The sequence below is a fragment of the Pseudonaja textilis genome, chromosome Z (assembly GCF_049901715.1).
Source record: "Pseudonaja textilis isolate UNSWEBS1 chromosome Z, rPseTex1.2, whole genome shotgun sequence".
Classification (NCBI taxonomy): Eukaryota; Metazoa; Chordata; class Lepidosauria; order Squamata; family Elapidae; genus Pseudonaja; species Pseudonaja textilis.
In genome coordinates, this window is record NC_142008.1 from 55915748 (window position 1) to 55932674 (window position 16927).

The 16927-nt window shown below is 34.3% G+C and overlaps 1 protein-coding gene across 3 annotated transcripts in view; it reads left to right on the top strand.

Moving 5' to 3' along the window:
- FYCO1 (FYVE and coiled-coil domain autophagy adaptor 1) overlaps window positions 1-16927 on the top strand; it is a 290511-nt gene that overhangs the window by 21561 nt on the left and 252023 nt on the right. The window lies entirely within an intron of this gene.

Consider the following 16927-nt stretch of genomic DNA (forward strand, 5'->3'; position numbering starts at 1 on the left):
TGTAAAGTCTTTATAAACCTGAAATGGCCAGCCAAACAAGCATCGTGATATCTCCATAGAACCTTGAGACAGAGGACATCAGGGACATATATCTTGGAACCCTTCCATTCCAATCCATCTCATAATGTAAGGAGTTGTCAATTCTCCATAAACCAGGGATTGTTTTGTAATACTTTCATTTGTTTTAATTAAGTTTTTATTTCAATCTACACATACACAACAATACATAAGCAGTGTGGCATCAATATATCATACATTTTAGTATAAGCAAAGTTAATAATATCAATCATATCTCTTAATACACTTGTTCATATTCAGTCATAATTTCATTGCTTACTTTCAACATTTCAATACTCTCTCCTACTGCCAACCACCATATCAGTTAAACATACCTAGTAATATCATTATTTGATTTCCTCTCCAAGTTTGTTTTTTAAATAAAAAAATTCTCATTTGGCAAGCAGTGTGGTTCCAGGCTTCACATCTCAATACAAACATGACCATAGTTACCCATTCATTTTATTTATTCAATTTCATATCACAGTATCCTTATTAATATTAAGTATTAAACTTATCTTATCCAGTTCCAATTTATGTTATAACTTGTTTCATTTGGGGGGGTATTCTCAGATCTTATTTTACAATGTTATCTAAAATTCTTATCTCATTTCTATATTCATTTCCCATATTACCTTTTTCTGTCACATTTGCAAATTTTATCTATCCTTATTCTATTAATTCAAAACTGTCCCCTCTTGTTAATAATTCAAGCTAGCCACCTTCATTCTACCTTAATACCAATCAACCTAGTTACATTCTCTCTCTCTCTCTCTCTCTCCCTCTCTCTCTCTCTCTCTCTCTCACACACACACACACACACACACAGATAGTCAGATTCTGCAGTACATTTTCTCAATCACCTTATAAATCATATATACATTACAAAAATATTAATCTAATCAATTAATTATAGGAACTGATATTAATCTTTCCATAATGATTCTCATTTTATTATTTTCTCTTTTCTTATACATCATCAATTAATATATAATATTCTTATTATAAATTCCCATTTTCATATTTATTTCATTCAGTTCCATGTCTAATGTAGCGATAATCCCTTGATTAAAAAAAGAGAAAGAAGAAAGGAAACTAAAGAAAAAGCCATATCAGTTACATTCTTATCTATTTTCAGTATTTATTCTTATATATCACAACGTATTACCTTGCATAATCTCCTTCCCTGTCCTTTTTTTTCACCCATTATCTCTCGCTCTCCTAGCAATGTAATTTCTTTTCATCCTTGTTTGCTTCCTGATTCTCTTTATTTTATGGTCCTTTCTCTTAATTCCCTTTTCCCCCATTCTTATTCCCCTCTATTTTTCATTCCAATTATTAAATTTATCTCCCTCCCTCTTTTGATTTCTCCTTTGAACTTTCCTTTTCTGCTTTTTCCCTTTCCTTTTTTTTCATTTTCCAAACCATTCTCCCTTTTGTTATCACATCAGACCACAGATTTTTAATTTTGATTCCTTTCCCCCCTGTTTAAATAATTGTTGTTCCTTTGTTGTTCAAAGTGGTTTCTTCTTTGTTAAACTCCTCCCTTTCTGGTTTTTGTTTGTTCTTCTACAAGCTGAGTCACCATTTCTAATTTCTATAATACGTAGTTTCACATTTCAAGTTTAATTTTCATCATTTCCTTTATATCTTGCAAGTACAATCTTATTTCAACAAATAATTCCTCCATTATATCTTCTCCTTTTTTCCTTTTCTTTCCTCTTCCTTAATAGATGTATTCAATTCCAAAGTCCAGTATATTATTTCAGCCAGTATTTTTCAAATTTATTTTCAACAATTAATGTCCTTAAGTCTTTTTTCCCATGTTGGCCCTTTCCCAGCTGTTTCCCACAATGTGGGTGGTTCTATAACAATATTTTCAGGTATCTTCTCCTTTGTAATATTCTAATGTCACTTTCCAGAGTTTTTATTTTATTATAATGGAGTTTCTTATACTTTCTTTTAAATTCCAAAGTACAACTTAGAAAGACCAAGCACTTTTTAAAAAGTCATTGAAATTTTTCCTGTACCAGAAGAGAAGAGTCATTAATTGAATTTTAAGAGGAATGTCTAGTAGTGACTGAAAAGGAAGAAGGTGCAGTAGGCGGTAATGTAGAATCTACAGAAAAACAAGAACCAAGATCTACTAGAGCAGCAAATCCTTCTTATATTGATTTCTAATATACAGGAAATTGTTATAGAAACAAGTACTTGGGCAGACCACAATCCAATGACAATTAAATGGAAAGGAGAAAGAAGATCTATATGGACCCTAAACAATACTATATTAAAAGAAAAGGACTTTGTACAGAAAATGGAGAAGGAATTGGCTTTTTTCTTTAAAGAAAACAGAAAAGAGGACACATCAATGCAGAATCTTTGGGACACAATGAAGGCTTATGCCAGAAGCTTGATAATAGACTATACAATGAAAAGAAATATTATGAAAAGACAAGCTTTTAAAACATTAGAGGATGATTACAAGAGTCTTGAAAAAGAGTTACAGAAACTTCCACAAAAAAGGACATTAAATTAAAAATGGACACAATTAAACACAAAATGGGGCTAATGGAAAAGGAGAAACTAGCACAAAAAATCAGAGGTGCTAAACAGAACTATTTTGAAGATGCAAATAAACTAGGTAGATGTAGCAAACAAATTGAAAAAGGAGAGAGAATCAAGAAAAATAATGCAATCAATAGATGATCAAGTTTGCTATGGAAATAAAGAGAAGAAAAAAATTATACAAGATTACTATGGAAAATTGTATGAACGATAGATGATGAAAGGATTAAAAAATACCTGCAGGAAGTGAATTTACCCCAGATACCCAAAGAGACTCAAATGATGTTAGAAAGCAATATAACAATGATGGAGTTAACTGAAGCACTTAAAAAACAAAACAATGGAAAGGCACCAGGTCCGGATGGATTCCCAGCGGAATTTTATAAGACATTAAAGGGATCATTGAATCTTCCATTGTTAAAAGTTATGAATGAAGTCATGTTGAAGAAGAGGATACCCAAATCATGGTCAAAAGCATATATTATACTTGTCCAAAGGAGGACGCCGACCCACAGCAAATTAAGAACTATAGACCTATTTCCCTGCTAAACTCAGACTATAAAATCTTTGCTTCAATATTGGCAGAAAGACTTAAAAGATATTTGAATAACTTTATTCATCCTGATCAAAATGGGTTTCTGCCAAAGAGACAAATTAAAGATAACATGAGAATAATTCTGGACACTTTGGAATACTATGAAGCACACCCTGAAAAACAAATGGCTTTGATATTTTTAGATGCACAGAAGGCATTTGATAATGTGAATTGGTGATTTATGTTATTACAGCTGGAGCAGATGGGCTTTGGTAAGAAATTCATTCAAGCCATAGAAGCTATATATCATAAACAAACAGCAAAGGTAATGATAGATGGGGAATTGACAGATTCTATTGACATAAGGAAAGGGACAAGACAAGCTTGCCCACTGTCACCTCTGTTGTTTGTGTTAACTTTAGAAGTATTAAATAGAAATAACAGAGAAGAAAAGGATATAAAAGGAATGAAAATTAAAAAGGAAGAATTCAAACTGCAAGTATTTGCAGATGATCTGGTTTTTATTTTAGAGGATCCATTAGAAACAGCACTTAAATTGAAAGAAAAGATAGAGGAATATGGAAAAGTAGCTGATTTGAAAATAAAACAAAGATAAAACAAAGATTTTGACAAAGAATATGTTAGTAACTGGGTTCCTATTACCATATGTGGTAGACATGTGCAGAAGCTAAAAGATATTGGACTAAAATCCACACATGGTTGGAAAAAATGACAAAGAAACACAGAGATATTTTTATTGGGGATCTTACAGGAAATATACAGTAGGGAATTGAAATATTTGATTGTAAATATAGGCTAGGATTGTATTTGCTAAAAATTGGAAAAATGAGAAAATACCAACGCAGGAGGAATTTATCAAGAAAATAATGGAATGTGCTCGGACTTCCGGTTTGAGCTTCTTCAGCGAAAGACCGAAACCTCATCGCTGTGAGGCTTTGATCCGTGCTCGCTGCTGGAGCGCCCTGAGCCGGCTGGTTTCGGGACTAAGCCACCCCATAGAAGTGGTGAAGAGGGGGGAGACTGCCAGCAGGGGTGAGGAGAGCCACATCTCTCCTCCCCAGCTGGCCATTATTCCCTTTCCCAAAGGTGGTTGCAGCAGTGGTCAGAAATGGCCACCACAAAGAAGAACTCGACCGGAAAAGAATGTGCAGGAGGAAGATAAGAAGAGAAAGATTTGGTTGACTGGGTCAAACAGCAAAAGCAACAAATAAGGTACCCTGGAATTGAAACTGTTAAAAAACAATAACATTGTTCCCTAAGAAGATTTTTAAGCTGAGAAGGAGAGAGAAAAAGGAAAAGATTTGGTTGTCTCCTTTTCCTATGCTGACAGCTAAGAGACTTAAGCAAGAAATTGGAAAAAAAATCCACTTTGACATCAATAGGCATTTAATGCTGAAAATAAAAAGTCAAAGGGATAATAAAGATTTCTGGATAATTAAAAGCTTTTGAAAACAGAGAAAAAGAATAAAAGGGTAGGATCTGGAAGGGAGGAGACTGCCTGGAATTAAAAAAAAAACTTACAGCAAAATCTCAACAAGACTTCCAAAAGATACATTCTAACTGAAATATTGTAACAAAAACCCCAGGAAGAGAAAGTCGAAAGAGAAATAAGAAGATATAACTCATATCTTCTCATATCCTCATATCTTAACTATAAGTCCTATCTGGATTACTTGATGATTTCTGGATTCTTGGTTATTGTTTTGAATGACTAAAATCAATTGAGTGGTTGTTTAAAACTGTTTAAAATGGTCCCACTTTTAGAAGAACTGAAAATGGAACTTAAAAAGTACAAAGAAGATGCACAAGAAGGGAGAGGTACTTTTGGCTTCATATTTCAGTTTTTAGAAATGGAGATTTGGAATTATGAGAAACAACAAGAAATGCCTGCAGAACAAGAAGATTGCGACAAAGAAGAGGCCATCTTTAATGAACAAGTAATCTTAGATGGGGGAAAAAGGGAAAGGGGGTGGGAAAGAATGGAAAGTTTAAGATTGGGAAAAACAACTCCAAAAAAAAATAGAGTATAAAATTTTAAGTATAAAATCAGAAAGCAACAGAAGAGGGAAATGCAGAAGAGAGAATTAGAACTAGAGAAACAAGGGGGTAAAAAGGGGAGGGAGAAGATGAGAGGGAAGAAAGAAAGGAAAAGAAGTTATAAAGGACAGAAGCAAAATATAGAGAAACAGGGCCTATTTAGAGATAATGGGTGAAAACTTAATGGAAAAAGGGATTCTGCAAAGGTACATAAGATAGTATGGTTATATTAGAAGCAGAAATAATTTTAGAAAGTATGAAACAATGTATGATTAAAATGTCTGATAAAATAGCTATCGTAATTCAGTGGAATGCTTGTCAATAAATAAATGTAACAAAAGGTATATTTAATGATTTATAAAACATATGTGAAGAGAAATAAGGGAAAAATTAATTATGGAGATTATATATGTTTTAAGGAAGTATGATATTTAATTGAAAAGAAGTGTTAAAGATGTTAAGATTTTAATGAACTGGAATGGAATGAGGGTTTATAATTATATATATTTACAATCTTTCTTTTTTTAAAAAAACAATATAGTGTGTATTATAACAATGTGCCAAGCGAAATTCGATTGGAAGTTATGTATTATGTATTATATTGAAGGTCATAAACTTAAGGTATATATTGAAGTTTAAATAAGAGTTGAATTAAAAGATATAAAGGTGTCATACTCCAATTAGTAACTACAGGAGAAAATTTGTTTAATGAGAAAAGATAATATGAAATTGAAACAGAACAGACAAAAGTATAAATATAATGATTTGAATTGAAATGATCATCAAAATAAAATTGAGAAAATTAAAAGAGGGGAAAAACTATATAGAAAATGTAAAATAGTATAAGATATGGAATAGAATACAAAAAGGAGCCTGAAATTGAGTTTTGTGTCTGTATAAAGAAGTTCAACCCGGGACCAAGCTATTTTCAAAAAAGATGTTTTACTTGTATTTTGTGTGTAAAAACCCAAATAAAACTTTATTTTAAAAAAAAGAAAATAATGGAATGTGCTGAAATGAGTAAATTGACTTTTGAAATTAGAGAACAAGATGATAAACAATTTTATAAGATATGGGATTTATTTTATCAATGGTTAGGAAAAAATATGGTAATGACATATGTAGAATTTTACAGTATAAGGATAATAGATTTATACAGAATATAATATAAAGATGTATTACTATTGGATCGATTTAGGATGATAATATGAATTGTTATATTATAAATTAATCTAAAATTTTGAATATCTCATAATAAAATGGAATAATAGTTTAGTCAAATAAATGATTAATAATGATAATAATGTATACATATATATTAGATTGATAATATGAGAATCTATATAAACAATTGTAAGTGAAGACTATGGAGAGGATGTATAAAAAATTTGTAACCAACCAACACACTGTATGTATGTAATTGGAAGATGGTTTTATGTTTTATGTTTTGTTTGTGTATGTTTGTCCAAAAATAAAAAATTCTTTAAAAATTTTATTTTTCCTGTACCATCAGGTGGGGCTCTTGGGTCTTTTCCACAATCCACTCCTTCCTTTATTTTTAGTTTCTTTGTTAAATATAGTTTTGCAGCAGATCCTGCCTCCAAATTAGGACACAAGACCACGAAGAGTTGGAGAACACAGGTTTATTTGCGCAAAAGGTTCAGAGCATTAACATGACAGATTCTGAACCCCGGGCTCTTCCTGAGGTGTTACTTTTATGCAGCTCATAGCCTCAGCTTTGCCAAGGGCGTTTCTCTTATCAAGCTATACCATAACATATGTACTACAGAAAGGAGAAGTAATTCTAATTAGTCATTTTGCACAATTTAGCATATATGTTACACCATTATGTTATTTTCCATACCCACCCTTGCCATCGTTGCCATATAGCTGTTACAGAAAATATCTAGTTCATAGGTCATTATACTTAGACATAGATTCAGCAAGTTTTCTGGTTTTCACAACATCACATTAAGCAACTTCTATAATATCTGCAATATAAGCCAAAGAACTTCTGCTAATTATAAGAATGCATTTCTGGTAATTTTCCATCCTGCTTCAATAGTACTTTTAATAAGTTTGCTAATTTCAATTATTAGCTATTATTTCTTTTCTTTTCAACACACTCAATTCCAGCATTTAGTTATGCCCTTTAAGTGCCAATAATCCAATACTTGTCCAATTTAATTTCTAAGCTTTTGTTGTGTTCAAATATTTTCCTTTAATTTTTTTCCTCTAAATTAATACAATAATTCAAGCCAATTTTATAAGATCCAATTTCCTTCTCACTTTTTCTGGTCATCGCTTCCACGCACTTTCCTCCAAAATAGTCCTTTATTTTTTAATACAGGGGTACCTCAAAATCCATGTATTTTGTCTGGTTCACACTCCACTTGCTGCTTCTCTGGCACAGTCTTAGTTTCCAGACTGCTCTTCATCTTTGTGTTGGCCATTTTGGACCACTGCTACAACTTGCCTTTGGAGAGGGTTTTTCCTGTCAGGGAGGAGAATTGTGGCTCCCCTCAACCTTCCAGGTGATTCCCCCTTTCTTCACCACCCCTCCAGGGTGGTTCTGGTTCAATCAAGACCCTCGAGCAAGTGAGCTTGGAGCAAAACTGCGCACAATCATGGATTCCGCTCTGACTTCGACAACGAACAAACTGGAAGTCTTGTAACACTTTCATAATGTCTCATGGTAAGTCAACCAAGTGGGCTCTTTTACTGGACATGTCCAAAGACATGTTTTGCAGTACACATACAACTGGCAGGATGGTCTAGAAAACATTTTCTCGTGCCCCTGCATATTGTGGCTTCCAAGACAAAGCTTCCACTAGGAAATTCCTTTCCCTGGGAACATATCATAATACAAAATTGGAAGGACTTCCAGTGACGTTGTGTCATGATGGTGCAGGGAAACTTCGTTCTGTTCCCTGTACCGAGTTTTTCACTTTGAGTAGCCATTCAGGGCAGTGCTTGAACCCAGAGGGTCCAGCAAAGCAAGGGGAAACTCTCAGAGACAGCTTGGAAGGTTGCAGTTCCCAGCTGGGCAAAGAGGAGAGCCAAAAGTTCAGAGTGGAAAGAAGCCGGCCCTAGAACAGACTCGGAGACACGATGAGCTGACTGAAGACAGAAGAAGAAAGAGACGGCAGTATGGTATGGCAGTATGGTAGCAGCAGGTGAGCTATCAATACAATAGAGGCTGGAAGATTGACTGTGGGACTTAGTTGGAAGCAACTTAAAAACAAAGACTCCAGAGTGGAAGGGGTGAGTGTGGAGAGTAGGCAGCAGCGCCTTGATTTTTGCTTTACCCTTCGGCTTTGGGAGTAAAATGGAAGCTTGAGAAAGAGTGATTAATGGAGAAAAAAAGACTAAACAAGAAGAAGAGGAGTGAAGGAGGTTTTTATTCAGGGAAACTGCCTTTTGAAACTGAGATTGATTGTGAATTCCAATGGTGCAGAGAACTGGAAGGATGTATGTTGAGAAATAGAGAGTGGATGAATGACTGTGCAAATCTCAGGAGACTGCCACTGTGTGAGAGAAGAAGACTTGAAGAACAGAAAACAGAAGCAAGCTGACAAGTGATGGGCAATAGAGAACTTGACTATATGAATTTGTACATTTAGATTAATATTAATTACTATATATATCAAAATCTTTACTTTTGCTTATTTCTACTATAATTATAATATCTATTTTCCTCTATTAGTATACTATTATTGATTATTAAAAACTATTTATTATATAGTTTATATAATATATATTATATATTATATTGATAAGAAACTTAAGAAATTTGAGATAATAGCCAGACTTTTTTCTTAGTGGTATTATTTATATAATTATAACTATATAATATAAGTCTAATATATATGTAGACAACATTTGCATAGAATTTTATAGATTGTATAGAGTATTAATAGAAGATATATAATTTCATCTTTATATAATTAAATATTAATGAATTGGATAGATTTAAGTACTTGAAACACTGGGTGAATGATTAATTATAATTAGAATATAAGATACACTACCATAGTATAAAAAAGTATTGATAATATTGTTATTAGTTGATAAGTGTTGAATATTAATTGCTATTATAATATTTATAGTATTTATAGTTTTTATAATTAATTCAACATTACATTTATTATATTAGGCTATATTTAAAATTGTAAGTAATCGACTTTCTTATTTAATGTATTGATAAACTAGTAAGTATTATTTATTAGTATTAACCATTAACAAATTATTAGTTATCAATTGACACCTTAAGCTTTATAAGATTGACTTTCTGGATTTATTAATTGTTGGATAGACTATTTAATTAAGGGAAAATCTGCATAGAGACTGAACGACTCGGATGGTAATTTGGGAGAATATCTATAGGATTATAGGAGAGCAACATAAGATTATTAGGGAGATGACTAGCATTACAACTACTAAAGCTGGGAGAAGAAACTACAACATCAATATTGACACCTAGTCCAGCTACATCTAACCAGAGAACAATTGAAGGTATGCTGGCTCAGGAGAAATCAAATACAAGAAACCATGACGAATAATCATGTGGAGATGAAATCTGATATGGAGGGTAATGAAAATGGAATTAAAATTGGAGATGGGAGAAATGAAGGTAGAAATTCATAGCCTAGATAAAATGGGGTCTATTCAAGAAACAATTAAGAAAAGCAAGGAGAGGATAAAAACAATTGAGCTGCAAACGAAACAGATGGAAAAGAAACTAGAGGAAATGGATCAGAAGATTGCAGGACACAATAAAGAAGTGGAAGAATCCCTCATCCATCTTGAAATGGACTAAGCTTCATTTTTCTTACGATTTCAAAACATAGAAGAATCAAAAGGGGAACACCTAACAATTTTGTTGGCTGAATTGATGGCAGATGCCCTACAAAGAGACAGACAAGAGATGATCAATGAAATTGATGATATTTATAGGATGTATATTAGTTTTGCCAGATGCCATAGACTCCCTAGAGATAAGGGATAATATAAGATTTGCAAGAAGGAAAATAAGGGCCATCGTATATAAAATTACTAGGGAAGAACCAAAAAATTATAAAGGAAAAGAAATAGTTTTATTAAAGCAGATACCAAGGAGAGTACGTGAACAATGAAAAGATTACTGATTCTTGGCCAACCACCTAAATAAAAAGAATATCCTATTCCAATAGATTACCCCAATGGTATGTTGATCACATGGAATGATAAGAGAATCAAAATTGACAACCTGGGAAAAGTTCAAGATTTTTATGAACAACTAGTTGGATCTGAAGAAGAAAGCAGCAGTAAAGAAGAACTGGATACACCAAGCCAAGAAGAACTTTGGCAAGAGAATAAAGAGAAGGACCAAGAGAAGGGGAATAGCGAGAGGATAGTGGACCAAGAAGAATGATGAGTTAGAATCAGAAACCAAAGAAGAAATTAGGGTAAATTAAAGATAAAAATCAGAACAGATATAAAAATGGAATGGGGATTGAAACTTTTGTCGATTAATGTAAATAGTCTAAACATACCAACAAAAAGGAGATTGTAATCTAAAATAGAGAAACAGAAGAATGATATAGTATGCCTCCAAGAAGTGCATATTAAGAAACGGGATGAATGATATTTACAAAATAAAAAAAATAGGAAGATTATATACAACCTTAGCAGAGGGGAAAAAAAAGAGGGGTAGCAATATATATCAAGGAAGAAATAGTCTCAGAATTAATATATAATGATACGAGAGGGAGGATATTGATGGTGGAAGTATCTATAGAAAATAAAAGTATTTTATTAGTAGGGATATATGCACCTAATAAAAACCATACATAACAAACTAATAGGAAATCAGAATATATGTATAATTGGAGATTATAATGCAAACATTCAAGAAGACTACGCCAGCAAACAAAAGTGCAAAAAGAAAAGAAATACTCCACCAAAGATCGTTTTTGAAATGTCGGAGGAGTTGAATTTGTTAGATGTATGGAGGAAAATGAACCCAGGAGAAACAAAATTCACCTTCTACTCCAACTCGCATAAATCCTGGTTGAGAATATATATGGCCTGAACAAATGGAGATTTACTCAAAGACATTTGGAAAATAGAAATAATGCCGTACACCTGGGCAGAACATAACCCACTTAAAATAACATGGAAAGGACAAGTGAGGAAAAGGGGTAGATGGACACTTAACCCACAAATCTTAAGAGAAAAAGAATACCTTCAAAACATTTAAGAAGAATTGGAATTATTCTTTAAAAACAACAAAAAACAACAAACCTCATTGCAAAATCTATGGGATACAATGAAGGCATATCTAAGAGGAATTACAATAGCTTATACAGCAAAAAGAAATAAAGAAAAATGGAAGACCCACAATACATTAATAGGGGAGATAAAGAGATTAGAAGATAAATTACAAAAAGACCCAGGGGAAGAACAAAGCAGAAATAATTTGGCATTAATGAAACATAAATTGACCATCTTAGAACAGGAAGATTTAACAAGGAGCTTACAATAAACAAAACAAAAATATTTCAAGTATGCAAATAAACCTGGTAGATGGTTGACCTATAAATTTAAAAAAGAAAATGAGAGAAGAACTACACACCAATTATTGGATAAGAATGGAAACCAATATAGAAAAGAAAAAAGAAATTGCGAGGGAATATTTTGAGAATCTATACAGTCAGGAAATAATAGAAACAAGGAGAATAGATGAGTACTTGAAAGAAGAACCATTATGCCCATTAATGGAAAAAGAAAAGGAATTATTAAATAAGGAAATAACACCAATAGAACTAAAGGAAGCAATCAAAAGACAAAAAAATAATAAAACCCCAGGCCTGGATGGCCTACCAGGTGAACTTTATTAAAAAATATAGAGAATTGACAGAAGGAATATTCCTGGAATTTTGCAATTAGGTATTGTTGGAAGCTAAGATACCAGATTCATGGAAGGAGGCTTATGTTACATTAATCCCAAAGGAGAACTCAGAGACTAATCAAATTTAAAAATTACAGATTGATATCTCTCTTAAATGCTGATTATAAAATTTTTATGAGTATAATGGCAGATAGGTTGAAGAAAATATTAAATGCTAGAACACATCCTGATCAAAATGGATTCCTCCCGGCAAGACAAATTAGAAATAACACTAGAATAATAATCAATATATTAGAATACTAAGAAGTGCATCCAGGGAGCCAAGTAGCCCTTGTCTTCCTGGATGCACAAAAAGCATTTGACAATGTTAACTGGAAGTTTACGATACAACAGATTAAATCAATGAAACTTGGAGAAAGATTTAAAGGAATGATAGAAAAAATTTATTCCACACAGAAAGCAAATGTATTAATAAATGGGGAAATAATGAAACCATTTAAAATAATGAAAGGAGTCAGGCAGGGATGTCCATTGTCACATCTGCTTTTCATCTTAACATTAGAAACTTTATTGAGAAGAATTAGATCAAATAAGGGAATAAAGGGAACACAAATCAAAAAGGAAGAATATAAATTACAGGCCTTTGCCGATGTTATGGCATTTGTAATTGAAGACCCTCTAGAATCAGGCCCGATATCATTACAGGAAATAGGGAAATTTGGTGAAGTAGCAGGCCTCAAAATTAATAAAGATAAAACTAAAATGCTAGTTAAAAATTTAACAGTAAAAGATAAAAAGGAATTAGAAGAAGCAACAGGTCTCCAAATTGTTTAAAAAAAGTCAAATATTTAGGCATTTGGTTAAGGGCGAGATGCTCAGCTTTAAAAAAAAAATTATATAAAAATGATACAAGAAATAGGGAAAGACCTGGAAAAATGGAGTAAACTACAGATCTAGCTCTTAGGGAAAATAGCCTACCTAAATTATTATATTTGTTCCAAACTATTCCAATTAAATTAGAAAAAAAATTTCAAAGATCTAAATAAAATGACTATGAAATTTGTATGGGCAGAGAAAAAAGCATGAATTAAAGCAATTTATCTACAGGATAGTAAAAGCAGAGGTGGCTTTGGACTCCCAATCTGGGAAAATTAGTACAAAGCAGCGTCCTTAATATGAATTAAGAATTGGATTAAATTAGAGAACAAGAGAATATTAACATTAGAAGAATATGATATGTAAATAGAGTGGCATGCCTTCATATGGGACCCCAGGAATAGGAATCATTCTTATTTTTTTAGACATATCTTACGAAACTCGCTGATCAAAACCTGGGAGGAAATAAGGAGGAATCACTATACCAAAATCCCTGGTTGGTTATCCACTATGGAGGCAATGTTCCATCCAAACATTATGGATATCAGTAAAAAACTCAAATACTATCAAATTCTGGATAATCAGGGGAGGCTCAAGACAGTCCAAGAACCAGAAATGGAAGGAATATCCATAGACTAGTGGTCATATCTCCAAATACAGATGAGATATAAAAAAGATTTAAAATAATTTGGATTTGAAATAAAAACAACTCAACTAGACAAATTATTTTGGGATCAGAACAAAAAATGATAACAAAATTATACAATTATTTACTAAACTTTGAATTAGAGGAGGAAATTGTAAAAAGACCAATGCTGGCCTGGGCAAAAAAAATCAGACACAGTATAGAATTGGATGATTGGGAAGAAGTATGGCAAAAAAAAACCTCTATAAAGAAAACTTATATAAAATGCTTCATAGATGGCATCTAGCACCCTCCAGACTTGATAAAATGTACCCTAAATTAAACCCAAACTGTTGGAAATGCAAAAACAAAAAACAAAACAAAGTACCATTTCCACATGGCTATGCCCAGAAATCAAAAAATATTGGATAAAGATAAAAACTTTGCTAGAGGAAATCATGCACTGCAGATTGGAGTGGAAGCTGGAGTTCCTGGGAATCATCAAAGAAAAGTATCCCCCCCAAATTAGATATTTTATTATACATATATTAATGACGGCACAAATTGAGTTGGTGCAGACTTGGAAAATGCCCACCACACCATCTAATAATGTCATAATCCACAAAATCTTAAAATGTGCAGAGATGGGTAGGCTCATGCTGAAATTAAGGGAAAAGAAGGACTCAGAATATTTTTTAATTTGGAACATTTGGTATCAATGGTTAGACAGTAATGTACAATAAAAAGGTCACAAAAAGAATTTTAAAAGGAAGAAATAAGGGAACTGAAACTGGAATACAAGCAAATAGATAGAATGTGGGAGAAGTAATAGGAATTGAGGAACTGCTAGGGGAAAATAAGAGCTAGATAGATTCAAAATTATTTAGGTCTGTTGTAGAAATGTACAGAAATATGTAATGAATGATAGAAATGGGATTCCTGTTTTCTGCTATAGGCATGGAATACTAAATTACAGAATATAGACTATAAATATTCCTGATGTTCCGCTTAGATATGCATGCATATATTAAGTGTTAATTTTGTAGTGTATTTAAATAGAGACTTCTAGGGTGATGTTCCTATTGGTTAGCAAAAGTAACGATATGATTGGTTAGTAACGTTAGTATCTGATTGGCTGCCTATAGAGGAGGGAAGTTAAATAAATGTCATTGGTTGCGAGCCATGGAGCAGCCACTATAAAAAGGGCTGCTGCGGCTCGACTGCAGTTGAAGTTACTGATTGTTATTAAAGAGCTGAATTCAACTCTGGTCTGCGAGTCTCTTTACTGGCGACAGAACACTGGCAACGAAGGTGGGATTAAAGAGACAAAGACCGTAAGCACGTGGCAACGACAGCCGAAGGACCAATGAGATGGCTGGCAACAATTCACCATCCGCACCGTTCAACCCAGCCGAAGAAGACTGGGAGTCATACATTGACAGATTCCTGATGTTTTTAGAAAGCAACGAGCTGCAAGGAATCACCGACCAAAGGAAGAGAGCCGTATTCCTAACGCATTGCGGTCCGACTGTTTTTAAAATGGCCAAGGCATTAGCAAGACCAAATGATGTTAAACAGATGGCATGGCCAGACCTGAATCGGATGTTGAGGAACCATTGCACACTGGCCGTATCCAACCTGATTAGAAGGCACGAGTTTTACAAGCATGACCAACTAGAAGACGAGAGCATTGGAGACTTCGTAGCAGCCTTAAGAGACATGGGGGGGGCATGCAAATTCCTCAACATGGACGAAGCCATGAGGGATCGCATAGTCCTTGGACTAAGAGACGCAACCCTACAGAGCAAACTACTAAACCGACCAAACATCACCATGAACGAAGCCATTACTGAAGCAACTGCCACTGAAGCCACAAAGAAATCTGCAGCAAAAATGAAGCAGATGAACACAATGGGCAGCCTGGGCATGAACAAGGAGAAGAAGACAGAGGGAACCCAAAAGCACGCTGCCACAACCTCTCACTATGAGGACATCGAATCATCAATCGATTCAAATGATGAAGATGAGGAAGTGAACAGACTCTACTCAGAAAGGAACCGGAGAGAGAGACGAAGCAGAAGATCCAAGTTCCAGTGTGCGGGTTGCGGCGGAAACCACCCGAGCTCTGAGTGTCAATTCCTGGATGCCACATGCCGGCATTGTGAGAAACGGGGGCACATCGCAAGGGTATGCCGAAACAAAAAGAACTATAGTTCAAGGGGACAAGGAAGTACCCCGAAACAAAGAAAGGACAACCAGAAGCTGTTGGAACTGTGACAGAAAAAGTCAATGGCAAAATGAAAGGGAAGAAAGGCATCAAACTATCACAATTGGGATGGCCAGAACAACAAACACTAAAAAGGTTCGAATCAACGTCCTGATTGAAGCCGAGCCGTGCAAGATGGAAGTAGACTCCGGTTCGTATATATCAATGGTGTCATGGAACACAATAAAAAGCTTAATTCCCAATATACAATGCAGAGAACTTGAGAAGCAAAGCCTGATCATAAAAGACTACCAGGGTAACAAAATACCGGTAGTAGGGCTAGGACACTTCAAAGTAAATTTTAAAAGGCACACTGAGATCCTGCCATTAACCATCATTGACAGAGATTGCCCCAGCCTGCTCGGGTTGGAATGGTTTGAACCGCTCAGGATCGAGGAGACAGGAATCAACACCACCACCATGACTGACTGGGAAAAAAACCTGATAGAAGAAATCCATGACGTATTCGACGGGACCTTAGGCAAGTACCATGGGGCCCCTATATCGTTTAACTTAAACCTGAATGTAGCTCCAGTTAGACTTAAAGCCAGACAGGTACCATTTGCACTAAGACCTAAAATTGAGGAACAACTAAACAAACTAATCGCTCAGGGGGTACTAGAGCCAACTGACCACGCCAGATGGGAGACTCCAATTGTGACCCCTATAAAACCTGACAGGTCCATGCACATCTGTGGTGACTATAAGGCCACCCTAAACCACTCATTGCAACAAAGCACATACCCCGTTCCAGTAGTCCAACACCTGTTGCATTCATTGGGAAGAGGCAGGATTTTTGCAAAACTCGACCTCATGCAGGCATATCAACAATTACCTGTTGATCCTGAAACAGCCGAGGCACAAACCATCATAACGCACAGAGGAGCATTTAAATGCAATAGATAACAATTCAGCGTAAGCGTGGCTCCTGGCGTTTTCCAGAGCCTAATGGAACGCCTTCTACAAGGACTAAAAGGGGTGGTGCCCTATTTCGATGACGTACTAATATCTGCTGAAAACAAAAAACAACTAAAAGACAGTTTAAGAGCAGTT